This window comes from Passer domesticus, chromosome Z (assembly GCF_036417665.1).
Source record: "Passer domesticus isolate bPasDom1 chromosome Z, bPasDom1.hap1, whole genome shotgun sequence".
Lineage (NCBI taxonomy): Eukaryota > Metazoa > Chordata > Aves > Passeriformes > Passeridae > Passer > Passer domesticus.
Genome location: NC_087512.1, coordinates 37,515,931 through 37,529,489, shown reverse-complemented (window position 1 = coordinate 37,529,489; position 13,559 = coordinate 37,515,931). Strand labels below are relative to the sequence as shown.

Genomic DNA, 13,559 nt, shown 5'->3' with positions numbered 1-13,559 from the left:
CCTGAGCTGTTCAAAGGATATGAAAAAAAACCTTGAAAGACAAAGAGTAGAAGCTCATTTTTAAGTAGAAATAATTAAAAATTTCCTTTCCCCTCCCCTCCATAGAAAACCAAAGAATATTGAATAAAGAAAGATTTTCCATAAAATGAAGACCTAGACAAGAGTCAATCAATGTAACTTGAAGCAAGTTATCAAACTGTTCATAACTGAAAAAAAAAGAATTAAAGATTAATAAAAGACTCCGTTATTTAATACATTCATGAAGAATAAAGTTAGTCAAGGTCTTCTTGTAAGATGGCAACAGGACTTTAGTGTGGGAAAGATAATAATAAAATAGTGAGGTAATAAGTATTAAAGGCAACAATAATTTGATATGGAAATATGTAATCAACTGATTAGCTAAATTGGGAAGTACTGTTCTGATAATATATCAGTAAAATGGCTCAAATGTGGGAAATAACTCTTTATTCAGAGTGAATTTACCATTGTTCACAGTTGAAAGCAAGGAGTTTTCTGAGTGTGGCATTTTAGAAACAGGCATTGATGCAGCTGAACATGCTTAAGATATTAGATCTTTCCAGTCTTGTCTTTTATTGTACCCCCTAAATAATAAAGACACGCAAAAACATTTTATTTTATCAAAACCAAATACAAAACTTGAAATTATTCATTTTGACATATTCACATATAAAGCTTAATTGAAATTGACATGTTCCACTTGGGGGAAAAAAAAAGTCAAATTGATGAAACTCCATCTTCTGATGTAGAACTGTGCCATCAAAGGTGTTTTGACTAGTTGCTACTTACAGCAGAGAAATAATAAAGCTATGACTTGAAGTGCTTTTAAAAATCTTGCTGATAGACCCTGAAGACAAATAAATAATATCTGGAAAATAATATCTGTCTCTCAGGCTGGTGACAACCCCTGCCACTTGATCTTCATGCAGCTGAATCCAAGACAGTAGACACCACCATGTGACCCTCCATGGGCCCAGACAGAGATCTTCTGCCTTTCAGAGGCTGCTGATCTGCTGTCTCCTGCTGATATCAGCTACCTGTGCAAAGTGCAGAAAGCTAAAAGGTATATCACTTATAGAAAGCTGGCTTGGGAGAAACTGTTGAATTAATGTAAATTTTGGAAAGGTCTTAAAGTACATCTTAATGGTTTGAGAATTATACTCATCAAAGAAGCCATTTGTCATTCAAGGGAAATTTTTTTCCCTGTTGTTGCTTGTGAGAAGTATTAATCTTTTAATAGCAGGGTTTTTCTGTGTCTTCTGATTTGGGTGCAAAGAAAACTCACTCTGTTAGGGGATTTAGGCCTCCAGAAAATGCATGCTCCCAGATGCAGAACGCAGTGAAGAAGGCCCTGTTTTCTCCTCAACAGTTCAGAGAGGGGCTCTTCTGCCCCACAATGGTACTGAATCTCCACCTGCTTGGCACGTATATATATACACACACACACTAAGAATATGAGGTTTCTACTGCCTGCTTTGAATTATGAGGTGTAAGCAGTAAATCATCAGGAAATACTGATAAATTGTTGTGGGTTTCTTTGGGTAAGAAGATTATGTACAGGTATTGAAACCACAGTAAAGAATACCAAGACCCTGGGTGAGGAGCCGAATTTTTAGTGCTGCAGAGAAAGAAAAAGGTCAATTAAAATATCTTTTTATGCTGGGATATAAAGAAAAGATGGCAGAAGTTATGTTTACAGTAGGTAATATATAATTTGTTGGAAATAGTTAGCAAGGACTATCAAGAGTTTTATCTCCTTACCAAAAGACTGATTCCATCTTAAATTATTGAAAGTACTCAAAGGTACTTCATTTCAAAGAGTGATATATGGGACCTGTAACCTGTAAAACTCCTGAACCTCCCTTTACACACAATGAGAAAATAATTGAATTAAACTGCTGGGGAGAGCTGTGTGACAAGGTATTCCTCAGGCTAACCTGTGTTGAAATGTTGTGAAGATTTGTGGTCATAACTTTCTCAGAGATTGCAGTGTAATTTTGATTCAATGATTCAATGTGACATAAATTTTCATATGCTTTTCTCCCACCTTAAAAGCCCTTTTTGGGAATATGCCTCTTGTAGGTTATGTTCCCTCTTCTCATTGTACCAGGTTGGCTTTTGAAAATTCTGTTTCCTTATTCAGTTAGGCATTACATCATTATGTAAAATAAAAATATTTTCATTGAATGGGTGATAACTGGGAAGGAAGGGAGGGGGAATAGTTTGGCATAATATAGACATAGACCAAAAAAAAAAAAAATAGAAGTGTCAAGAATAGATGACAGAAGTACAAGATGATAGGAGTTCTCAGTGTCCTGTTGGCAGGAGCTAGAGCCTCCATATCCCTGGACAATCCTTTCATGTCATCCCTGCAATGTGCGACTCACTTCCTCCCACAATCAGGATTTGATTTCTCATCAATTCCAGAGCTGGCACAGCCTGTAATATGATACAGCTCCTACACAGAGACTGTGTTTGAACTGCTGGAGAATATAAACTTTTCTACCTTACAACATCCTTAACTAGGTTCTAGAAGACAACCTTAACTCAGAGGTGATTGCTTTGCCTCCTCTCTTCTATGTTTTCTGTTTGGATTTTTCTTTTTATTCTAGTTGTGTTTTCACTGTTAAGTCTTTCAGATGTTTGAGGAATAAAATTAACTTGTGCTTAAATATCTTCTAGTGACCTAAACAGGGCATAAAGTATAAAGACTTTTTGTCAGATATCTGGTTAACACTTTAACGTTTTCATGGTTCTAGGAAGACATATTTTGTCAAGATCTGGAAAACTTTGATTAAAATTCATATTATCTTAATGAAAAATATATTGTTTTTTAAATCTAAAGTGTAATTCAAGTATTTTAAAACAAGATATTGGTTTAAGCCCAGACTAAAACTAAGCACTACAGCCACTCCCTCTCTCCTCCCTAGTGGGATGGGAAAATCCATTGGAAAGGTAAAAGGAAGCATATTTGGGGGTTGAGGTAATAATAGTTTAGGTAGGTAAAACAAAAGTTGTGAATGCAAGCAACACAAAACAAGGAATTAATTCACCACTTCCCACAGGCAGGCAGGTACTCAGCCATCCCCAGGAAAGCAGGGTTCCCTCACATATAGTAGTGACTTGGGAAGAAAAATGCCATAACACCAAGCTTCACTTCATGTACTTTGTTCACACAGTTCTTATGGCTAAGCATGATGCCATATGTTATGATGTATCCCTTTGGTCAGTGGAAGTCAGCTGTGCCAGCTGTGCCTCCTTCCCATGGTGCAGTCCCAGCCTGGTGCAGTCCCAGCTTGTTCACAGTGATAACAATCTGAGAAGCAGAAAAGGCCTTGATGCAATGGAAGCACTGCTCAGTAGCAAATGAAACATTTCCTGTGAAAGTGCTTTTTGAATGGAAAAGAATTGTTCCTCCAATCAAAATTGTCTATGGAAAAGTTTCTATTTTAACAGTAAAAAATTTTTTATGTGGGAAATCATCATGATTTTTTTTCCCCAAAATGTGTAATATGTAACATGACCTGTCTAGTCTGCATGGAAGCTGAATCCAAATGAAAATAAAAGAAAAGTCTTGTGATGTCCCTAAGCCAATTACAGTCAATATTTTGAATTTAGAATGTCAAAATATTCTGTCTTGATCTCAAATGCTGAAAAGAAATGTGGGTAGTTGGAATTTTTTTTATGATTCAAAATAAAGTCAAGTAGTTTTCTTGAGAGCAAGAAAAATTACATTACATCAGAGAAGGGCTGATGGATGGAAAACAACTGTGAAGGAACTAGGAGGCACAGTTGGTATTAATTTTTGTTGTTGGATGCATTAAAAGGCCATAATATCAGACTGGAAAACCTGAAGAATTATTTCAGAAATTGAAAGTGGTAATCTGGTAGTATTTTTGAGGCATTTGACTCTTTGGGCAGGGAATTAAGAACAGGAAAAATCTATCACATGTAAATAAATTAAAAAGAATTTATAAAATACTTCTATAAAATCAAGGTTTTGAACAATGCCAGATGAATTTTGCCTGTAAAAATTAGAACGTGATGCAATGCCTCCATCTCCAGAATCCCCATTTTGCAGCTGGCTGAAGACCTGGTACACCATATGTGAGCAGTCTGACTCCACCCCCACATGACACCTGCAGATAGGAAAACTGCTCAAACTTGCAGCTAATTACCCCTTCAAACAGAACGTGTTAAAGGAAATCCCTGTGGAATCCATGAATTATCAATCATAATATAAAAAGAATGAATCCCCAAAGGCAAACAACTTGGCATGGTAGGGCTGGTATTTTGTTAAAGGCCCTGTTGCCCCCCCAGTAAGAGAGGGTCTATTAACTTCAAACACATGGAACCACATGAATTAGATTAGGTCACTCCTCACATTACAGTTTCAAATTTAATAAAATGCAGCTTGTGGTTATGTCATGTGTTTCATATTGAAAGCACTGGTTGATGACTTCCCAAACTCTTCAGTACTCTACTACCAGTGATATTTACCATAGCTTGACCACAACACTTTCCAAGCTGATGTTAATAATATATACCCAGTTTTGTAAGTCTGACCATATTTTCCTCCTCAATAAACAAATAGTTGTGGTGTGATTGTGGGTGACTGGGCTATCTGAGTGCCTTGCTGTGAGCAGCTTTTTAGGATGAAAAAGACAACAATATTGTTGTGGCTTAATGATGAGTAGTGATAAGGGATTGTTGGAAGCATCCTTTTGAAAGGTATGCAACTGCAAAATCTTACTTAGACAAGAAGAGTCAACAATGTCTAGTGAGCATATACAAATAGTACAACTAGTTTAAATTTTTCTCCATCACCTAATAAATTTAATTTCATTTTCTTCTCTAAGGCATGGGTTGGAGACGGTGTGTGTATGACACAGGAAGTTTGTTAATCAGAGTACAGCTGCTTGGGCATAATTTGTTATGCAAATTCTTGGATTGCAAATAATTGCTCAGCAAGTAAAAATTACACATAACTTGAAACTTTTGTTATTTATTGTAGTATGTTACTATTGCCAGAATGAGGCTTTCTTGAAAACAGAGACATCAGGATGTCCATTCAGCTTGCCTTGTTTCATTTGGTGTATTTCTCTTGCAGACATAACAAACATGTTACTTATTTAGTTTATTCAGTTGTAAGTAAATATCAAAACCAGGATACATTTCTTTTAATGCTTTCATTTAGCAATCACACATTTCCTGAAGACAAAGTCATTTCATGAAAATGGGAATAAAGATCTATACTTCATCTTAGGTTAAAATATTTATTAAAACAATTTGAAATATTTAATTAATCTCAATAATTTGCTTTTCTTTCATTTGATTTTACACTAATGTAATATCCTCTTAAAGTGCTATTTTGCTGTCTGCTGCATGCATTCTTCTGAAGAGTCTTTGAAAAAACAAATCAGAAAAACCTATATCATCCAACAGTAAATGTGAGAAACCAGACAATCTGCCTGTAACGTACCTGTCTGAGTCCTAGCTCCCAACCTGCCCCTAGAACCTGCCATTACATCTTCTTTGGCTTTGGGACCTGTAGAAGTGTAACTTGCAGAGTTTATTCTGCCAATCTCCCTGCAAAATAATTTGGTTTTCAACATGTTGTTTCAAAACTTTAAATTTTTATTGCCTTCTCACTTAATCTTTAAAAATCTCATAGCTTTTTGTTTCCTGGATGGTTTTTACAAGTCAAGCCTTCAGTGAGGTTACAGCTTTGTGAATAAAGGATCATTTACTCAGTGGTAAATGCCAACAGATACACACAGACTTAGAAATGTTGATTTTGGGTAAATATTAAAATATTTCATGGTACTCCACTATCACCTCCTAACATCAAGTCACAAGCATAAATTTTTCAGTGCTAAAATAGATAAATATGCTCCAAATAATCATGTGTTGCTGTGTGCTGGTTTTTCTTTGGTTTCTTGGGGTAATTGTGTTTTGTTTTGTTTTCTTGTCTTGAGCACAATTTTGTGGCCTTAGCTGCTCCTTTGGGTCAATGGCTTTCTGAAAAATCATGCATCTCATGCATCTCCAACTCCATTATTGTGCTATTACCTCTTTAGGAATAGTAATGGGGTGATACCTTTCTCTCTCCCTTTCAGTTCATATCCTTCTACGGGTTCTGCTAATGCAGATAGGTGGTGACATACCTCCTTCATCTTCACAGGGCACCTGAAGAGATTCACCACAGAGGAGAATGAACATCAAAACTTCAGCTTTTGCAAAGTAACCAGCTGCTTTCAGTCTAGATCAAGGCACAGAAATTGAATGAGGTCTGGGAAGCATGAATACGTTGTGCCTTGGCAAAGGCCTTTCTAAAGAAGTTTGTTTGTGTATAAGTTTGAGCTGTAGATAGGATTTGGAAGTTTATATCCTTTCTTCCTTTTTACTTATGATTTGAGAACTAATTTTTAAAGACTCTTTTAGTAACTGATTTTGGCCTAGCTCATGAAAAAGGTATCTAGATGTGTAAATCCAAATGCCTGCTTAATCCAAATTCTGTAGCCCAGGCTCAAAGTTGCCATGTGAAAAATTGTTCTGCTGTGGTGGCCCAACTTTGGAACAGCCCAAATAAAGCACAACCTCTTTGTCTGATCTCTCTGCATCTGAAGTTTCACTTCCACAACTTCCACATAAGTGTCTTGTCTCACACTCGAACATAAGTGTCAGTAGATGTGCCACAGTTCTGCATTTTCACTGGGTGTAGTTCTGCCTAATTTAAAAATGATATGTTGAAGACAGATATGTTATTACTAGACTAGGTGTACATGTTAGTTAAATTAATGAGTGATTATAACTCCGACACAAAGCCTCTGTCCACCACTGTTTTTCCAGGTCAGCATTTGCATTCCCTGGAATACAGTAGTAGTCAAATCAGTAGACCATGGCCCAGGCTGGAAGTGGAGATAAATTCTAACCCCCAGATCCCCTCTTCCAGAGCAATAAAAAACCAAAGAACTGGGTTAGTGTAAAACACTAAATTTATGTCTTATTTTTAAATTTTCTTCATAAGCTGCTGATGCTATTAAACAAAAATTATATAAAATTTTAAAAAATAAAAATCCAGCATCTTAAAATATCAATATCAATATCAGTATCAATAACTACCTAGTACAGTGAGTTTCTATTTCATAGTAGCAAAATTTAATTAAAAACCATGCTCCTGAGAACAGAATAGAATAATTATTACTTATGATAAAATTTTTAAAAGTAAGTTAAAAGTGTGAAACAATACAAAGGAATTAAATTTCAACAGTAAATTTCAACATAACACACATGAGAAATATGTTTATAATATATAAAACATAAGCTAGGACACTTAGCATTATCACAACACAAAATATTATATGCAGTTGGAATTGCTTGTGATCCATGGATAATCTAAGAAAAATGTATGGATATAAGTAGTGATAAAGCACCTTCTACCAAAGTTATGCTTCCAAAGGGAAGATATCCTTTCTGAAACTGTACACTCTTCAAGATGTATGGAGCATTGCTAATACTGCATTTCCAGTCCGTTTGACTCTACTGCTATTATATTCTATAGGAAGCTATCAGATGAACAACATAATTTTCCTTAAGAATTATCATCCTTTTGCAATTGTAAAAGGGACATGTACAAGGAAATAGGGGACCCCTAATGTATCTACAGAAAGAAAAGAGTTTTAATGAACTTCTGACAATTTTCTGGGTAATTTGGTCAGAGAGAGATCATATTGTAAAATATGACATTTTTCATGTTAAAAAAAAAAAAGAAAAGGAAAAAAGGAAAAAGAGATCCTTTATTAGGCATTCTGCAGTTCCTGTCTATAAAGAAGTGAAAGCAAAAGCCTGAAAATAAGATTTCAGTTATGTTATCTCATGTGTATAAGAGAGAAAGGGGTTGTGCAGAGGACATGGTGTCACTTTACAGTTACTGTGAAATAAAAGCATTTCACAGTAATAATGTTCCAACTACATGGTAGTTCTACTGGATGTAATAAATGTGTGGCAAATTGCATTATTATGCATCACTTTCCATGAAGTATTTTTTTGCAAATATTACTTAGAAACTGTACTACAGGGAAAACTAATTCAGTACAAGTGAGGGCTTTTCCAGCTCCCACTGAAGTCACTGTAAAGAGTCCCCTCAGTTTCAGTGAACCTCATAGAAAACAAATGAACTGTTTTTATTTACAGTTGGGACTCATACAGCTCAGTGACACAACTTCAAACTTGTGTCAATAAAGGAGTTCAATGATATGGGCTACAAACAAGACTAAAAAAAAAAATTAAACAAAAAACTACATATTGTGCAGATAAACAGAGCAGCTATGCCAGAAGTGAAAAATAAAACATTTTAGCATCTAGAATCTCTTATATCAGAGCAAATGCAAAGCACAAAGCCAAGCTAACCCTTCACCTCTAACTACTACACAGTGGTATTTTATTCCTGCCTGGCTTTTCCCCCAAGGATATGAATGAGCTAGTATTGCTGTAGAGATAATAAATCCAGTTTAATGTAATTAAGACATACACACATGTTTATATGTATATCTATATTCCTGTGAGGATGCTTGTACAAAAAACTACTTACACCTGGAAGCACTGGAGTGGAAGACTGAAATTAGGTGTAGCTTGTCATGTTACTGGGTAAATTCAGTGGATTGCAGTCCCAACAACTTCGTGGTTTTATCAGCATTAAATATTTTAGGTGAATATTTCTCCAATTTAATTGCACTAACAGGGCAAGATTCTTCTGGAACCTCAGTTCATATCCTGTCAACAATTTTTCCTATTCATATCAAAGCAAATCAAGGAATTCATTCACCATTCCCCGTTGTCAGGCAGGTGCTCAGCCCATGTCCACCTTCCCTTGCATCCTCTCACCACACGACAGGGAGGACAACACCACATCCCACCCCACTCCTCCCATGAGGAAGTTGCAGTCAGCAATGAGGTCGCCCCTCACTCTCATCTTCCCTCTGCTGAACACACCCAGTATCCTCACCTAGTCCTCATAAGTCCTGCCCACTTGCCCTTTCATTATCTTTATTATTGTTGCCCTCCTTTGGACACATTCCAACTCTTTTTCCATTACACTTATACTGTTGAACCCAAAACTACACACAAGGGAAGGCTGCACCAATGCTGTGTATAAGTGGAATAATAATTTTGATGAGTTATTTATACTTTGCTTAGTGCCCAAAGCCATCAGATCTGTTACTGTATTCCTGCTCTCCAGCCTCTTGTCTCCAGCCTATACATACACCTCCCCAGGTGCAGAATCGAACATTTGTCCTTGTTAAATTTTACACAGTTGTTGATTTTTTGTGTTCGAATCAAGATGTCTCTGTAAGCCCTCTTTGGAATCAACAATTCCCCTTAATATGTTACCACCCATAAGACAGTGGTGTAGCTGACCTTATCCACATCCAGTTGGCAAGATGCCTTCTCCACGAGGAAAGGGGAAGAGCTGTGTAGAGGAAAGTGGGATCACTCTTGTGCACTGGTAAATGTTACTTCCTGTCTCCCCAGGTAAAACTCATGGGATCTCTGGAAATGGGGCAGCTCAGAGGAGTTGCAGTTCCCCACTGCATTTGGGGAAAATAAAACCAAAATATCTTTATTTCTCTGAGTTCTTTTATTAATATTTTGCTGAAGAAAATAGCTTGTTTTAGTTTTAAGTGTTCTCATGGTACACTCAACCCACAGTTTCTGCAGGTCATTTTATGTACTTTATTTTTTATAATGGATATTAATCTGCTTCAACTAAAGTGATTAAAACCTAAGAAAAGGCAAGAAAAATCTTACCAATGATTTCTCTGTAGAGATGGAAAGCTGACAAGAAATATTACATAAGAAACTAAACTGATCATTATGAAAACAGCTGAAATAACAGATGATACTGGAAAGTAATATATTTTTTAAAATGACGTTTGTATAGGGCCTACAGATGTAATCTCAAGAGAATGTCAAGTATAGAGAAGAGCTGACAGAATGACAGAAAAATATTTGATATGTTTTAATGCAGATTTGCCTTTCCCCTGCCTCTGTGTAGGAAATAGCCATCAAATATGCAGCACCCTTTTCTGATGACTGGAAGGGATAATGAAAGAACTTAAAAATAAGTGTTTTATTCATTTCAAATTGAAGCTTTTGGAAGTGCAATTGATTTACTTATATCACTTTCAGGTCTAGTTGATAGTCTAGGAGACTCCCTTGCTTCAGTTTGTTCTATTTTGAGAAAACCAAAAGACTTGAAATTGATAGTTTTGTTTAGATTCTGTAGATATAAGACAAGTCTGAAAGGAAAAGAAGATGAAAACAGAAGGGACAGCTATTTAATTATGTAATTAAGTACTCAATTCTTATGAACAATTTTAGAGAGTTATATTCTACTTTTAGAAACATTAGACATAGCATCGCTTCAGAGATCAGTAATGGCATGCAAACTATCTTCATTTTTTGTGATTTCAAATGACACTGATTAATAATGTCACCATCTGAGGAACTGCATAGAAATGCTTTCTACTTTACAAGGATCAAAACACAATGCGTTTGCTAGAGCCCTGAGGGAACTGGCCATAACTCCAGGTTTCCCCTTTCCACCCTGTGTGCCACATCCTCTCTCAGCTGACTTCTTAGTTGAGAACTCATCTTCAGTAAGCTGGAGTTTCCATAAAGTAGGATAGCTCAGATGGCAGAGTAGTCACCACCCTTGAGTCAGATTGCAGCTTTCTAGACTGTCAAAGGTAGATATGTCCCCTGAGACTCAAAGGAGAGGCTGTCAGCCTGGGGCTACTGGTCTAATCATGAGACCTGGCAGGCCATGACCAGAGGGTGCTCTCAGCCTTCTGTATGTGTTAGGAGAAAATGGTGGTTGCTGTTTTGGGGGGCTTTCTGCAAGGTGTGAGGTCGATCTTACCCTAAATATTGTCTTTAAACTGTAGTCCTAGGTGGAAGATGAGAATGGCACTGCTCAGGGAGACTGAACACAATAGCGCTGATGGCAGTTGGTGTTGTTGGCACTGCAATACCCTTTCTACTGCATAAGTTGTACAAATAATAAATTTCAATTATTATTTAGCATTTTGTTACCTTTAGATCTCAGAATATTACACAAAAAATATTATGTCCTCTATTTCCAGATGAGGAAATGAAGAGGCAAGTGAAAGAAAAATAAAGGCAAGTATACCATGGAAGCCAAGAAGGGGAGGACACAGAGTCCATTTCTTCCTCTGTTAGGCCACATGAAATAGTGACCTACAAAGTAAGATATTTTTGTCTGCTTCTACCTTCTTGAGGGGAGAGAAGATTGTTGAACAGAAAATCTTGAAGACATCCCTAAGTGATATATTTTTAGTGTGTTTTGTAAGGAGAAGTATGTTTTTGAGAGATGTGTGTAGATATGTGATAAATGGATGTATGCTCCATAAATCTATTTGAATAAGTAACTTAATTATTGCTCCATATACTGTTTAATATAAATGCCTTGTTAGATTTAAGACAAGCTAACATTTTATTTATTTGGATGTTTTTTGGAGGAAATGTTGCTAAAAGAATTTTAATTATTTTACTGTTTCTCTAGGAGAACAGATTAATTAGACAATGAGTTAAAAACTATCAGGGTGTTTCTGTAAGTTCATTGCTTGTTAGCTGTGAATATGTGATGTGAATAAATACTGAATGATGGTAGTGTTACTAGGACCAGGGGAGATCAGAGACTTAGGAATTGGATGTCTCACAGAGTCAAATTGACTTTACCAGCATGAGTCTTAACAGTCACACCAGCCAAACCAAGCAAAATCAAACCATTATCGTTGAGGGAGACTTTGGAGTGAATAGCAGCACAATCAATCCACCTCTCAAAAGATTATCACAGCAGGTGCTGTAACTACAGTGTGGTTTTATGGTTATGCTTATGCTGCACCCTGGTGCACAATGGGGAGTTCAAACAACTTATGGGCACCACAGTTTATATGTCATGTACTACTGCCTCTCTGGAAGATGTTACAAGGAACTCAGTCAAGGAGCCCTTATGAATGAATATTCATAGTCACACAGGTAACAGTCATGTAGGCAAATACGAAAAAATCTGAATACCTCAGGTCTCCTGGCCCATTGTTAATTAGTCTCTTTCCAAAATGCTTTGGTCTCATCTACCAGCAGAGATTTTTTTAAAACAAGCTCAAAGACACACAATGACCAAAACTTTATCAAGCTATTAATAAAAAAATCAATGTGATGCTTATCTCCCTGAATCCTCTTCTGTAGTCCTAATTACAGTGACAATGAAGCCAGTATTGCAAGAACCATCTGAGATGGACTATTCACACGATCAGTGTGTTTACACTCATTATAATCCTGGTGGGATGAAATTTTCTTTCAAGTGTATTAAATGTTTTTATGCGCAGGTTTGGGTGGTTGTACACATTGTAAATATGCTGTGTAAAATCTCCATTTGTTATCTGTTAAAATATGGTAATGAATACATACTTATATAGCCTTTACCAAGTGTCAGCTTGACCTTCCAGTTCTCACTCTTTGAAAAATCTGAAAAATGTGTGTACAGACAAAATATTCCAGGTTGTATGGTAAAAAAATTAAGAAAGGCCATTGCACAAGCTATAAGTAACAGAAATTAACATTTAGTACATTTTTGCTAGACTGTACTGCCTTAAGAAGACAGTATCTACTCAATGAAAATCAGTTCTCTTCTCACACTGAAATGATACTTTAAAAATGTCCCTTGCAAGCACTCTGTAAACCATGAGACAGCACATTTATTTCTGGGAGTGTGGGAAGAGAGGCTGGTGGATTACATGGAAAGAAGACAGAACCAGTTGTTGTTAAAAGCACTCTTTGTAGCCTTCTTTCAGAGATTGTGGTGCCTAGCAGGACTGGTGGTTAAAACAAAAAAAAATCCTCATTCCAGTGTATTGTACATATACAATCAGCATCAGGTTGTAGTCTTCTCTTACGGCTTTTGAGCAACACCCGCTTGGGACAAAATTCCCTGTAAAATGCTTCCAGTGTGCCAATCTGGTAACTTGGAAAAGTGAGGCCTCCTTCTAACACATGAAAATCAGTGGGGACATTGACATGATCCAGCTCTTAAATTTGTAATCAGGACATTACAGCTCTGGTTCCATCTCCTTTCAGCCAAGATACTGTGTTTTTTCCGTGTTCACTTGATTTGTCTTGGATGGCCTTATTGTTTTCTTCACTAAAATCTAGCAAAGTACCAGACTAGTAGGGCTAGATCTTTCTCTGCAAGGTGGTCTCATTAAACATCAGACTAAGCTCTTGCCATATGTATAGTCTCCTACACACACTAATATCAGGAAGTTTTCACCACGCTTTGGCTAATTTTATATGTAGTTCTGTTGCCTTCCTAGTGTGTTGTGAAGAATTAATTTTCAGTGCAGCTGCAATCTTTTTAAGTGACTGGAAACAAGTGTGAATGCTGAGAATATATTGTGATTCCTTATCGTCATCCATGAGAAATTGCAACTGCCACAGATGGTGTTGCGACTTCAAAC

General features: G+C 36.5%; 1 long non-coding RNA gene across 1 annotated transcript in view; it reads left to right on the top strand.

Annotated features, from left to right (window-relative positions):
- LOC135291068 (uncharacterized) overlaps window positions 1–11,412 on the top strand; it is a 99,504-nt gene extending 88,092 nt beyond the window's left edge. Inside the window, exons 6-7 of the long non-coding RNA XR_010353933.1 lie at window positions 6,203–6,308; window positions 11,166–11,412. This is a non-coding gene — a long non-coding RNA (uncharacterized LOC135291068). The remainder of the gene's footprint in view (window positions 1–6,202; window positions 6,309–11,165) is intronic.
- The last annotated feature ends 2,147 nt before the right edge of the window (window positions 11,413–13,559 follow it).